The sequence below is a fragment of the Pollicipes pollicipes genome, unplaced genomic scaffold (assembly GCF_011947565.3).
Source record: "Pollicipes pollicipes isolate AB1234 unplaced genomic scaffold, Ppol_2.1 Scaffold_5724;HRSCAF=6776_pilon_pilon_pilon, whole genome shotgun sequence".
In the NCBI taxonomy this organism is placed as follows: Eukaryota; Metazoa; Arthropoda; class Thecostraca; order Pollicipedomorpha; family Pollicipedidae; genus Pollicipes; species Pollicipes pollicipes.
In genome coordinates, this window is record NW_023596746.1 from 37,384,508 (window position 1) to 37,398,102 (window position 13,595).

The following is a 13,595-nucleotide window of genomic DNA, read 5'->3' on the forward strand; positions in this document are numbered from 1 at the left end:
GGTATGAAAGTCACGCAAAGGTCAAAACTAACCTGTTTTCTTACCCTGGGGCTTGCTGTATGGGATAGTTTCTGGTGCTTATTTGGAATTTATTGATAGCAGGAACCGCATTATACATCTTTCATGGACTTATTAGAGGTCAGAAAAAGTCATTGACCTAAAATGATTCGGGTCAACATTTTGTTTTTAGGAACATCCTGCCTAGCGTAATCTGTGTTGCTCAGTCAAATGCAAAACACAAAGCAATCTTGTATGATTTTGTTCACCTTGGCCTTCAAAAAGTCAAACAAGGTCACTGACCTCTAATGGGTATGTGACTTTTGCTTAGAAACGGTTATCTAGGTTCTGGGGGCAATTTGGAGACCGACCTGGAACTTAACCTTTTTGACCTTTTTTGAACCCAAGGTCATGACCTGACAACCTGAAACTTTGACTTGAATGAGTTCACGTACAGGTCAACACACCCCATAAATTTGGTGTCTCTAGCTTTCTTACTCCCCTAGATCTCGAGGGGGGTCAAATTGACCCGCACCCGAGCGAAGGGTATTTAGCTGGCCACCCGGGCGCGTGTCAAACTGTAAAACCCGTACTCTGTCTAGCGATCCTGACGAAACTATCAAATAACATGTCTTCAAAGGTCACACGCTAACTAAAGCATTAAAACTGAGTGTGATTAATTGAAATAGGCATCGCGTCAGCGTCGACGCCTCATGTCTTTTGCATTCAAGGCCACAGACCATATAGGAACAAAATGATGATAGGTACCTACATCTTTACATCTCACCTGGCGCAAGACTGAATCAGCAGATGCAAAAATCATGAGGTGGATTGCGCTACAAATCGTGTTGCAAATCAAGCTTGGGATGGAACGACAACATTAGGATGTCGACCTTCACCGACGAAGGATCCGGGTCTTTAAATACCATACGTCGGAGTGCGCGGCAATGGCTGACACCAGAAACAGACGCTGTGCAGATGGCTTCTTCCCATAATGAAACTGTCTGCTTGAAAACACGGCTGTATTGTTTCCACTTTTTCTCTGCATTCAGAAGCAAACTAAAGTGGCAATAATTTAATGCGGGACATAGGAAAACAAACGTAGGAAGAAGGATGCATGGTACCATTAGCTGAACTTGTGATATACGCACGTGTATTCTTATTTAGGGAAGATTAGTTTATCCAGCAAAAGTACCTCCGCCGCCATGGGGTTTTCCGCCGCCAAAATAATGATATAGAACTGGGTGCGCGGATCCACTGACATTTATTTTCAAGAGCTGACGTCAGCTCGGTAACCAGCGCAGACGCATAAGTGAAACCAACTGCGCAGCGTCGCTCAATGCTCCGCCTGCAGAAATACCGTACGCTGCGCCTAAACCAAGCGTCGTCAGGCCATGAAATCTACGATGACGTATACCACAGCTCAATACGACATATGTCTTACCGAGATTTTGCGGCTATACATCACAAAAGCTTAGCCATAAACAACGAAATGTGACCGATTGCCAGGCGCATGGCGAACCTATGTCCAATCAACGTGATGTGTAGAGTGCGTCGTTCACTATCGCACGAACCTGCGATAGTGAACGAATACTTTTGTCCCGTGATTCCTAATGAAAGATGCACACTACAGTACGGCTAAACACCTCATGCGCACGGGTTTCCTAGGAAGACTATTCGGGATGTACTAACATAGATCCATTCCACACAAACGAAGCGTTCTGGGCGACTATACTGCCATCTGTGACCGATTCCTGAAACAATACTAGTATTGCCGCTGCTCAGGTGGCAGGCGTGAATCAGTTTTGTCTCCTGCCACATCTTGATTCTAGAAATCACGCAAGCGTTCTCGAATGAAAGTGGCACGAAAAGGTCAAGGGACTAATGAAATTTATCAAACAGACTCTGAAAGTGCTGCAATGAGCAGGGCACCATACATGATCCGAGGATTGTATGTACTGGTGCCCACAGGTCCCAAGCTAGTCACAACGTTGCTTCAACGTGCCGTTGTTCCCCCATTTATGGCAACTGTTACTTGGTTAATAATTTACTAGGGAAACATAACTGGCCAGCATCAGTTCTTTCCAACGTTTTTCTCGGTGTTGTACGCTCCCGCGTCATCTCCTCAAGTACGCCACAGAAACTCCACGCTTCTTCTCCCCATCTGCTCCATCCTCATCTGCATGCTACGCTCACACCCACATATGCTTCCCTAGCGCCTCTGCAGACCATACCGTGGCTGTACGCCCGAGGCGACCCGGCCTGCAGCCGCGGCGCGCGGCGTTGACCGTGCGGCGGCGCTCGCTGTCGGCGGGGCGCCAAAGGCCGGGCGCCGGAGCTTCCGGCGGCCGGCCGGCAGTCTCGCCGCCGCCGGCGCCCGCCGTCGTGTCCGGGCCGTCGCAGCGTCGCCAGCCACGCCGCGGCCGCCGGCGGCATGGTGTAGTGAGCCGCCGCCGCCCGCGCGAGCCCGCCATGAGCTGGCGCCGCCATCTGCTGCTGCTGCTCTGCGGCGGCGTCTGCTCCCTGGTCGGCGCCCAGTCAGGTCAGGCCTGCGCCCCTCAGGTTCCTTGTGTCCCTTCAGGTTCTCAGTGGTGTCCTCTTCCTGCTTGGCACCCCATAGAGTCAGGCCTAGCCCACCAGGCTTCCCGTGCCCCTTCAGGCTCTCAGCAGCATCCTCTTCCTGGTCGGCACCCAGCCTGGTCTGATATGTACCCTTTAGGGTCCCAGTAGTAGCGTCACTCCCTGACTAAGGTGCAGTCAGATCAGATGCAAAAGTTTTCTGATTTCTCCGTCAGCCTAGTGATGTCAAATGCTGCTAGACATCAGTCTGGGTTTTAGGGACGCCTCGACTGCATCGGTCATTTAGCCGCTAGACGTCAGCGAATGGTGATATGTGACGTCATCGATATATGGTGCTATCTCTCGGGCTGGGTATATGGGTCAAAGCATGGGTATAATCACTACTGAGATCGGTGGGGTCCGAATCCAAGTAGCTTATTAGCGGATCGGATTAGATTTGTATTTTGATGGTAGAAAATGGCATCAGAAGAGAACTGAACCCTGGCTTCATTTAAGGTGCGGATACAACCTTGGCTCAAAGGACATTTCGTCTGCTCCTGTTCTGTCTGAAAGAGCGTCTAGCCCCGCACGTTAGCTCAGACACGCGCGTCTGTTTGTCGCACATGTCGCACATCAGAGAGTGGCTTCGTCTTGCCCCGGTTATCAGAGGCAGAGATTGGCTGGCTCTCAGAGTGCGCAATGCAAGCCGTCGTGCCTCATTTATGGTGACTTTTCACGAATGTGCGCATGCGCTGAGGAATACCTCTGTTTTCGTTGCTCAATGGCATACCCCCATAGTTATCTGCCCGACCCAACGTCCATGCACTCAGGTGCTTCACTTTCTGAATGCTTGTTTGTGTGTTCATTTATTTGAGGACCGCCGATTTCTGGAAGCAGCTTTCAAGGAATCGTTTCACTGTCGTCGCAAGATTTGAACTCAATACTTCTGGTAGCCGTGCCATTTAGCGACGCACCTGCGCCTGAGATGAGGAGATTTTGCCGCGGATCGAACATGTGCCCGATCATGGAGTCGAATCGAATCAGCTCGGCCGCCGGATCGCCCGAGCTGAACATGCCGGGCAGCGTGTCGTCCTCCGCTGCTCGTCTGACTCGAGACACCCAGAGGGGACGCTGTGATCGTACAGGCGACACCGCATGGATGCCAGTTGGGTCCTAAAACGTTTCTCTTTCATATCTTTGCTTGGAGTACGATAGTTTTAACTCGTGGATCAGATCTTCAAACCAACACATTTGAGCACCTTAGATATTGCCACTTTTGCGCTTTGTGTTCGGCTGTACCACTATAGTGTCATACACTGTCGAAATCAAAGCACCATAAGGTGGTGCCTTCTGGTCAGGCATTAGGTCCCTGTTGAGGTCAAAACTAGGCAAATGTCTAAGGGCATCAGTAAAAAAAACTCCTGGCAAAACCAAAGACAGCATGGTAATTGGGAGAACGTGCCGTGGCATTCTGCACATTCAACTCCAGGCATACGCAGGATGTTCTTGTCGGGCCAGGCCACTTATTTAGACGCCATGTGACCCTCCGCTCAGGGCAATGGGACTGCGTCCCAGACGCGGGGCCTTCGTTAGTTGCAGGAGACTTGTAATGTAACCGCACAACTTGGAGGCAAGCCAGGCGTTGAGGCCACAGACCACCCGAATTGTCGTGTAGAGCTCTCGTCGGTGTGACGTCACTGAACCACCCATGCAGCACACCGTCCTGGCCGCGGATTAATCCAGAAGAGCCAGTGTTAAATTACTGACTGCGGTTTTTATGCGAGCTTGCGGGGCTGTCGGAAGATGCATCTGATTTCCGGAACTCCTCTCAGAGTAACGATGAAGATTGCATGGTCTATGGCTGAAGAAACTGGTTGTTCTTGGCATTCACTCTGCGGTAAGTGACTGAGATGCATAAAAACATTGATTATTTTTTAGCCCACGGTCTGATAGGGGCTGTGCATATTCTACTGAACCTTTCAGTATAAGTCTGGAACAGGTAGCACCGTCAGCATGAAATTTTCAGCACACATAGTGTGTCGATAAATTACCGAAATTATGATTCTGACTAACGATCATAGGGTTTTCCTAAGTCAGGTCAAAATGGTGTCATGCATTTGACGAACCGTACAGAATATGTGGTGCCCAAGCCCTTTTCGCCGTTTATGACACGTTTAGTTACATTTTTCTCTAGACGTGTTTATTCGGAACTCGTTTGTTTTATGAGTTGTGATATATACCGTGAGACCCCGATGACTTATCTTAAGGTTAACGTATTCTTAGGTCGCATTTCTGGGACGTCAGAAGTTGGCCTTTTATAGGACAAAGCCGTCCCAAATTATTTGATGTTTGTGCATGTCTATTTGGGTTTTCACGCTGCTGGTCACAGTTCGTGTCGCTTGCTCATGGGAGTCAGCAGGCCTCAGACCATTTCCAGGTCATGCCAAAATGACGTCCAATCAAACGCCGATGGGGGGGAGGGGGGCTTGTAGTTTAGGGACGTTTTAGATGCATGGGTAGGGATATGAGAGTGCCGATTGCGTCGCAATGCGCCACAGCCTCGTAAAGGGACATTAATCTTTAATGTTACTGAACGATCAATCATTTAATCTACATGAAATTCAATCTACAGTTCAACGTGGTTCACGCCAACTGAATCACAATCTGGTGAGTACTTAGTGTAGGCATCACACCAAAACATAAGAACTGTCAGTACTGCATCCTTAATGTGTTGTGAAGCATGCTGCTACTACGTTCATGCTGGGTGAAGAGGTCAAATACAGGCCATTGCTTACACAATGTCTAAATAAAGACCGCATTGCTTGGCAGCATTAAAAATCCCACAGCTATATACTGGCATTGCGCTGTTTATGTAGATATTTGACAATCGTTTGTGACAAATTTAGAATACGTACATAAACACCGCAACACCGGTTAGTCTTCAAAACTCAATAAATAACTGGCTGCCTCGCGGTCTTTGTGCAGACACTTTGTTCTGCACGCGTTGACCTGTATTTGACCTACTGACTAAGCATGAAGCGTGGAGGCAAAATGCTTCACCACGCATGTTTTGATACTGTTGTTATGCATTACGGTTGTTACGCATCTAAAGAGATGACAAAGAAGTCCTTCTCCGCATGTATTATTAGACAAAAACCCAATCCGGCATTAAGGCTGAAATGTTTAGAGAATGTAAGTGGAAACAGCCTCGTCATTTGTCGCCAGAGCTATCAAGATAGCCATGGCCTTTCACCCCGGTGGCGTTTCTGTTTCATTATAATACACCTGTTCGTCATTTCGCGTTTCCGGTATTTTATCATTTTTGCTGTCCGAAGGTAAAAAGGCGTAAAAGCCGTTAGCTAATATAGCACTCAAGCCTTTTTGCCTTTGGACGGCAGATTTGGTTCCATTGATCAAATGCACAAAGTAGCCAGTTTCAATGGATGACAACTGGCGGGCCGCTAATAGCATTAACCAATCAGTAAGTACTACAAAACGACGTTAGAGGCACATAACGCAAAGTCTCAAGGACAGAGCAATATCCTGACCTTATTGCTTGCATGCCGCCACACCCACCACCATGGATATAGTTTTCTTACCTTTTGATTTGAACCTCTGACAGGCTGAGAAAAACCGAAAAGCTATATCAGTCTTCCATAACTTTATGTAAAAGCGGAAATTGATCTAAATCTGAGATTTTGTACAACACCGCGTAACTGAGTGATCCAAAATTATGAAACCCGGTGAATGCATGTTGCCTTATACACGACCGAGCTCCATCCTTTCTATCGCACTTAAGCACGGACGATACGCTTTTCATGCTTGTCTCAGCTTGTGAAGTGCCGTAACAGTCTAACCCCACCAGAAGCGCAGCTTTCTACGCGTGCGGAACGGCTTGTAAGTATGCACTTGCATGAACTTTCCCGTGCAGGGAAGTTTATAAAAAAAGTGGAGGAAGCGTAGAAAGCTATACGTTTGTCTCTTAGAAATTTTGATTATTGTAATTTTTGCTTGCAAGTCGGATCATCCCTGCTTTTGCCGCTTAGTTCAACCCAATCGATTGACCGATGCTGGATATATTTTGCGACACTTAATTTTTCCTCCCCAGGAAATGACGAGTGGGGCAAGACGTACAGAAAATGCGGTGCAGAAAAGCATTAAAAGCTGTCACGTCTGAATAAAAACAATTGTTTAGCAGTCAACCTGTTGTTGCGATAAGCATGCCTCTTCACTACCAGACTTGAAAAAGAAAAGTTATGACACATCACAACTTAGAATTTTGCAAAGCGCTGATCACCATAGTACTCATGTACTCCCCTTACATGGATATGACCAATGCACATTGACAGCCCATTCCTGAGATATAGGCGGCACGGATGTTCCAGGGAGTCGCTTTTGTATGAACTGGACGGGACAGCCCCATGGTGGGCTGGTTTTATAGCAGAGAAAACGATTTATTCTGCTTAATTCTACCCATCGGCTCGTTGTCGCTCTTTTATTTTCGCAAAATGCTAAGACTCGATTCTGGAGTGCCGCTCTGTCCCCTGGAATGTTTGGATATTCCTGCCTCCTGCCGTTACCAAAGCCAGTCGGTGTTTGACACTAACGGCTTCGGTCAGCGATGCCGTCACCGTCCTGAAAATATCTGCCACCTCTACGCCCTTGAACCATCACTACCAGATTGATTCATAAAACCGGTCACTGTTTTTCGCTGAAATGTGAGTTTGCGCATGTGATAGCAAGCTCTTATGCGGGTATCGCTTATACATGTCGTCTAATATTACTTGGCGCTCATTTCACGAGCTAGTGCCACTTGCCGCTTTGAACACGAGCCGCTGTTCGTGATGAAGGGTGCCTGCGGCGCTGTGCCGGTATAAACGCCTTGCGCTTCCGGTTGGCTCTGTGTGCTGGTCTGGTCTGTACTTGTGTCTGCTTTGGCAGTGAACGTGCGCCAGCTCCTCCAGATGGTGTGCCTGTGCCGTGCTCGTGCTTGATGTGATAGTGACTGTGCACTGTGCACCATTCAACACTGGCACACATCACAGTGACACGCGTGAGCAGAACTTTCCATTCATTTGACGGACGCTTGTCTAGCCACTCCCTCATACGCCCTAAATGTTAGTAACGGTCATGTGGAGGCTGTCCGGAGAAAAAGTCTGCCTTAAATCCAGAGCACTTCCCCGATAATTTTGAGTTCGCTGGTACCATGTGCCGTTCGCTGGTCTTATGGCAGACTCCCTGTATAACCTCGCCCGCAGCTCTGTTTGCGGCATAGCAGTGCAGTGTGACGACCACGTGCCACTTCTTAGCTGAGTAATAGAGCGACCGCGCCGCCCCACCCCGTCCTGTCGTTTGCTGGGCGCGACTGTACCACCTTACTTTAGACACCCCCGTCACCCTAACTGGTGACGGTAACGCCCTGCGCTGTTCTGTACCACCACCGTCACGGCCGCTCGTCCAGTGGGCTGTGCTGGCGCTGTGTGCGGCTGTGTCGCTTTATTCGGTATGCTGTGTGCCACGGAGGACGTCAACTCCCTGGCTAGTTTTCAATGTATGCTGTTTGTGACTGTAACGCCCGGCACCGTTTGCTGTAGAGGCCCGCACCATCCCGCCCTTGCGTTTCATTTGCTAGGTGACGTTATCACTTGGCCTGTTGTTTGTGTTGTTTGTGGCCGCACCGCCCCGCACCGCCCTGCCATTTTATGTGCCTGACTGCTTGGCGCAGTGCTGCGGGGCCGGCCAGGCGGCGAGCGTCCGGCCTGGCCGAGGCAGCGCCCCCACCGCTGCCTTCGCGACTGTTTACACTACTGAGACCCAAATTCCTGGTCGGCGGTCCGTCCGCATGGTACGTCTCAGCTGTCACCGGCCGCCTGCAATGTTGTTCCTAGACGCTGATGAGTGTAGCACGCTAACGTTTCCACCGCACACCCCTCGGTCGGCCCGGCGGCCGGGCCTGCTTGGTTGTGCGATGACCCCGGGTCATCGCCGACCGCACATAGCAGGGCACAGACGCTTCAGTCGACATCGCTGACCGTTGTGACCTCGGGGAGGTGCACAGCGACGTGGCCAGGGCCCGCCCGCGGGTGGGGTCGTCGGACGTGGCGAGAATCGAATGGATCTAGAGGAGCTACGCACTGGCGTGCCACCTGGTGATTTGCCCCGTCTTATCTCTTGTGAGAGAGAAGTTGTGAAAGCCATCAGGCTGCATTCGTGCCGTAACGATGTCACCTCCGTTTTCCGGGTGACTGAGTGCGCTCCTGGCCGTCGGAGCGGTGACACCAGCCCCCGCCTCGACACTGGCCGCCGGCTAGTGATGCTCCTGATCACGTGCTCTTATAGGAGGAGTTGGGTGATATTCACGCACCAAGTTGTTTCAAAACTGATGTTACTGTTCCTGCTGAATATGCCCGGTTACCGCTGGGTCTTTGAATTGAATATTTGAAGGGCTTGAGTTACATTCCTATCCAGAATCTTCTCAACGGTTTTTCCATCCACTACAACCAGCCACATATTTACGTACACGAGACATTGCAGTCAAGGCCATAGAAACCCTATCAAACAGACCTTGTCAGTTAGGCTTGAGCTGCCTCGCATGAATCCTCGCTTTTAGTGCTGGAGCCGTGTTCTCGCTTATCCGTATTATTATAGCTCCTTAACGCAAATGCTACCAGCTGGTCTATAACTGCTGCAGGTCGATCAAATCAGGATATTGATGTATGCAATATTTTGTAAAATATTGAATAACGTTATTGAAAGCAAGCTTACCAGCAAACTGTCGTTGTAGTTGCCATACCGCGGTGTTATTGATTTTTGCTTTCTTCTGTCTTCGGACACTGTTACGATTTGTATAATACTGATTACGGAAATATCTCAATAATTTGCATCTATTCGTAACACTAAAACCGTAATGTCTAGTCTTAAAAGTTGGCGCTGGACACTTGCACAGGTATCTACTTACTCGAAATTCATACGCAACAAGAAAATAGTACACTAACAACAGAAGTTTACAGCAAGATGCTTCCATGACCATCAAATGAGTTCGCAAAATATGGTGCACACGTAAATAAATATGTATTATTCTCCATCATTCTGTTTTGATACCGTTTCTCGAGTGAGGCCACTGGCAGGGCTTTAGTCTCACTTGCGCTATCGAAATGCGCAACAGCTGAACGGTGACAGACCGGTCAAGGCTACGTGACGTTTCTTCACGGCTGTGTCATATTTATATTAAAGCTTTTTTAGTCTACTCATAGCTCTATGCTGCCTTGGCAGCCATCGGTATCAGTTGTAAACCCTATTCGTGTATCCTACTCTACTCGACAGCCGTGTAGGCATTGGGTCCTGTGATAGCATGCCTTCACGTTAAACGCGTGGTTCACGATAAATGAAGTGGTGCCATGTCCTCCTCAATCATACATGGTGTCTCTGGGCAATTGTCAGCGCCTTATCCCTTACACTGTGGTATTTATGTCATGCTTTGGCCTTGACGCGTCTCTCTACAAGCCGGTACCTACATTTCATGAAGTGTTTGCATCGCAACACATTGCCTGCGGATGAGCAGGTGATTTCCACGATCACGATTTATACAGCGTTTTAGAAACCGTAATACGGGTCAACTGTTTTGGTGGATCTAATCTCGATACGTCAGAAGGTTGTCATTGTAATGGTTCGTGTATACACTTTGGATGTGTCTCTGAACGCATCCAAATGAACCAGATGCTAACGGCTTGACTATTTTTTTAGACAGGCTGTCTGGAACGTCCTGGAACTTTTTGATTTGGCTAGCTTGGAGTGAAGACATTAGTTGTAGGATAGAAACGGCAAATTTCCGCCGGCAGTTTTAATTGCATTACCTAAATTCCCCCCACACTTAATTGGATCAAGTTTGCACTTAAACTGTATGGGCAGCAGCATCATAATCATCGCGCATCAGCACGGTATTCACTGTTTGGGAAATATGCCATGGCCTTTACTGCTGGATTCAAGCGCGCGTACCTGCAAAATAATGCAGCGTCGCTAAAAACAGCGCACACATCAATAATGGTACCACCTCTCCTAAAAAGCTCACTGTTCAGCCCACTCGCACCCTTAGTTTTGGCTGCTCAGTGATCAACGCCCCATCCTACCTACGTATCGACTTGCCCCAGCTGCGCACCTGGCAGCGTAGAAGGTGGAGCGATCGACTCGGCGTTTGAGCAATCTTAGCCAGCTCCGTTCTTACAGTGGATTGCCGGAGATTTCCGTCAGCAGTCAAGCTGCTCTCTTACGATGGATTGTCAGAGCTCTGCGTCAGCAGTCCAGCTGCGCTCTTACGGTGGATTGCCAGAGCTGCCGTCAGCAGCTCAGCTCCGTTCTTACGGTGGATTGCCAGAGCTGCCGTCAGCAGCTCAGCTCCGTTCTTACGGTGGATTGCCAGAGCTGCCGTCAGCAGCTCAGCTCCGTTCTTACGGCAGATTGCCAGAGCTGCCCGACAGCAGCTCAGCTCCGTTCTTACGGTGGATTGCCAGAGCTGCCGTCAGCAGCTCAGCTCCGTTCTTACGGTAGATTGCCAGAGCTGCCGTCAGCAGTTCAGCTCCGTTCTTACGGTAGATTGCCAGAGCTGCCCGACAGCAGCTCAGCTCCGTTCTTGCGGTGGATTGCCAGAGCTGCCGTCAGCAGCTCAGCTCCGTTCTTACGGTGGATTGCCAGAGCTGCCCGACAGCAGCTCAGCTCCGTTCTTACAGTGGATTGTCAGAGCTGTCCGTCAGCAGTTCAGCTCCGTTCTTACAGTGAATTGTCACAGCTGTCCATCAGCAGTCCAGCTGCGCTCTTATGGCGGATTGTAGGAGCTCCCCGTCAACAGTTCAGTTCCGTCCTTGCGGTGAATTGCCAGAGCTGTCCGTCAGCAGCTCAGCTGCGCTCTTACGGTGGATTATCAGAGCTGTCCATCGTCAGATTTAGCCGCGTTCTTACAGTAACTTGCCAGAGCTATCCGTCAGCAGTTCTCACATCCTCGACAGGGACTTTTCGCTCATAACAGCGAACGCGTCTGGCAGCGCTTGCGATGCGTTTCCGTGTACGGGGCTCTGAAAGCTGCAGAGGTGTCTCGCGCGGCTAGCAATTCGCCCGCGTTCATCGATGAAAAATCTGTTTAGTGCGGGGCACCAGTCGCGCGCAGTGGGTGGTCAACCTTTGGACAAGGCGCCAATGACCGCCGTGCAGCTTTCTTTAAAGTTGACCAGTAATACATGTGGGGGAGCATGAGAGCGTGTGCTATCATTATTCCTCCCTCCCATGATTGTTTTACCCCCCCCCCCCCCGCAAATCTTGTCAGGCTTGATAGCATGGCATTACGGCGCCTCACTAAAGCCTTTTATCTTAATTTGCCGTTTTAAGCAATCCCAATATTGTTGGTACTTTCAGATTGTTTCTGCAGGTGTTTTCAGGATGAACGCAAATTTTGAACTTTTCTCCATGGTTGCGACAGTCCGGTGGTCAAGCTGCGCGTACGGGAAGCCAAAGGTTCGAAGTTCAATTCCCGCGGTGCATGCCCTTTCTGCCAGACTGAGAGACAAGAGAATCGATACAGCCTTAGCAGCTGAGTGCGTCGAAAAGACCTTATGACAATGACGACGTCGATAAGAAAGTAGTATTAGCCTTATTCCTCGAAAGAAAAAAAACAGGAGAATGAAGACATAGATGGCCTAATACTTTGGCATCATGTCTTTATCGAAACAATAGCAGAACTGCCCTGGCAATGCCCATATTGTTGGTACTTTTAGATTGTTTCTGTAGGTGCTTTTAAAATAAACAACTATTTTGAATTTTTTTCCATGTTTGCGACCGTGCGGTGGTCAAGCTGCGCATACGGAGAGCCAAACGTAACATGTTCCATGTGGCTCTAAACAACTCATCAAGTAGTGAAAAAGAACATAAACAAAACGTGGGCTTTGTTTTTAGACAACCGACATTCCCCGCAACTTTTAAGGTGGAATGTTGAAAGAAGTAAAAAAGTATAGAGCGCAGGGGTGATGGGTGGTAGGAGGCGGGAACACGGCCTATCGGAAGACAGATTCCTAGCACTACCTTACATATATGAGCATTTGCTTTGGAAAATCAAACACATTGTTAAAAAATCAAAACCATGCGCACGCATAGCTTGGAAAAACGACAATAAGTTTAAAAAGTATCTGGTGAAGTCTTCTATCTCGGAACCTAAATGCCGGCGGCAACGGATGTAAGGTATGCAGTTCTGGGTTTCTAGGGGTTTGCACGCAAAAAAACGTGGTTTGCGAAATCAAGTATAAACTGCGTGAAAAACATAGGAGGGATGTAGTTTATGTCGGGGAGCCCATGCGCCCTATTCGTCTGAGATATAATTAACACCCGCGAGACGCTGAAAACACAACAGGGAATGCCTCTTTCCGTCACCTTTTTTTGGCAAAACACGCTCAGGCTTAAGTTGAGGGAGGTATGAACCTCGTACCCCTTTTAGAGCTCAAAGTCACCTACGGAGCACAGGACCACCCAGACAGGAAAATAAGTGAATTTATTCCTATAAAAAGTCAGCGACCAAATCTGAACATACAGGGCTCATCGTGACCAATTATGTGAGCGTGATATGTGCCTTTGTGTGTGATGTGTGCTAGCTAAAAATCATTTACATGTGTAAGTGATGTCTGACGCGTGATATGCGATGCCTGTTCAATTGGAATCGTTTGCGTGGATAATTGATGCGCAATTTGTGATGCCTCATTACCTCAACTCGCTTGCATGTTTGAATGAAGCGTGATGCGTGATGCCTATTTGCTTGAATTCATTTGCATGTACACGTATGCTCGCGCATTATAATGCTTAGATACGCACTGCATCGTAGTAATGGCTGCCAATCGCTCTTTGTTCTATCCCCTGGATATTGGTGTCCTCTAAAAACTGTGGCTTGCTGTTAAAACAAAACAACTGAAAAATCTAGTAGGATTATCGGCAGGCAATTAAATTCACTTCTGCTATCGTTTCGGTTGGCATGTTGCCGGCATGTTGCCGAAATACCAACTCAACTA

General features: G+C 48.7%; 1 protein-coding gene across 1 annotated transcript in view; it reads left to right on the forward strand.

Moving 5' to 3' along the window:
- Positions 1-2,482: 2,482 nt before the first annotated feature.
- LOC119103691 (collagen alpha-1(XI) chain) overlaps positions 2,483-13,595 on the forward strand; it is a 39,029-nt gene continuing 27,916 nt past the window's right edge. The window contains exon 1 of the mRNA XM_037227315.1: positions 2,483-2,539. The gene's annotated coding sequence lies outside the window, so the exon portion shown is untranslated. The remainder of the gene's footprint in view (positions 2,540-13,595) is intronic.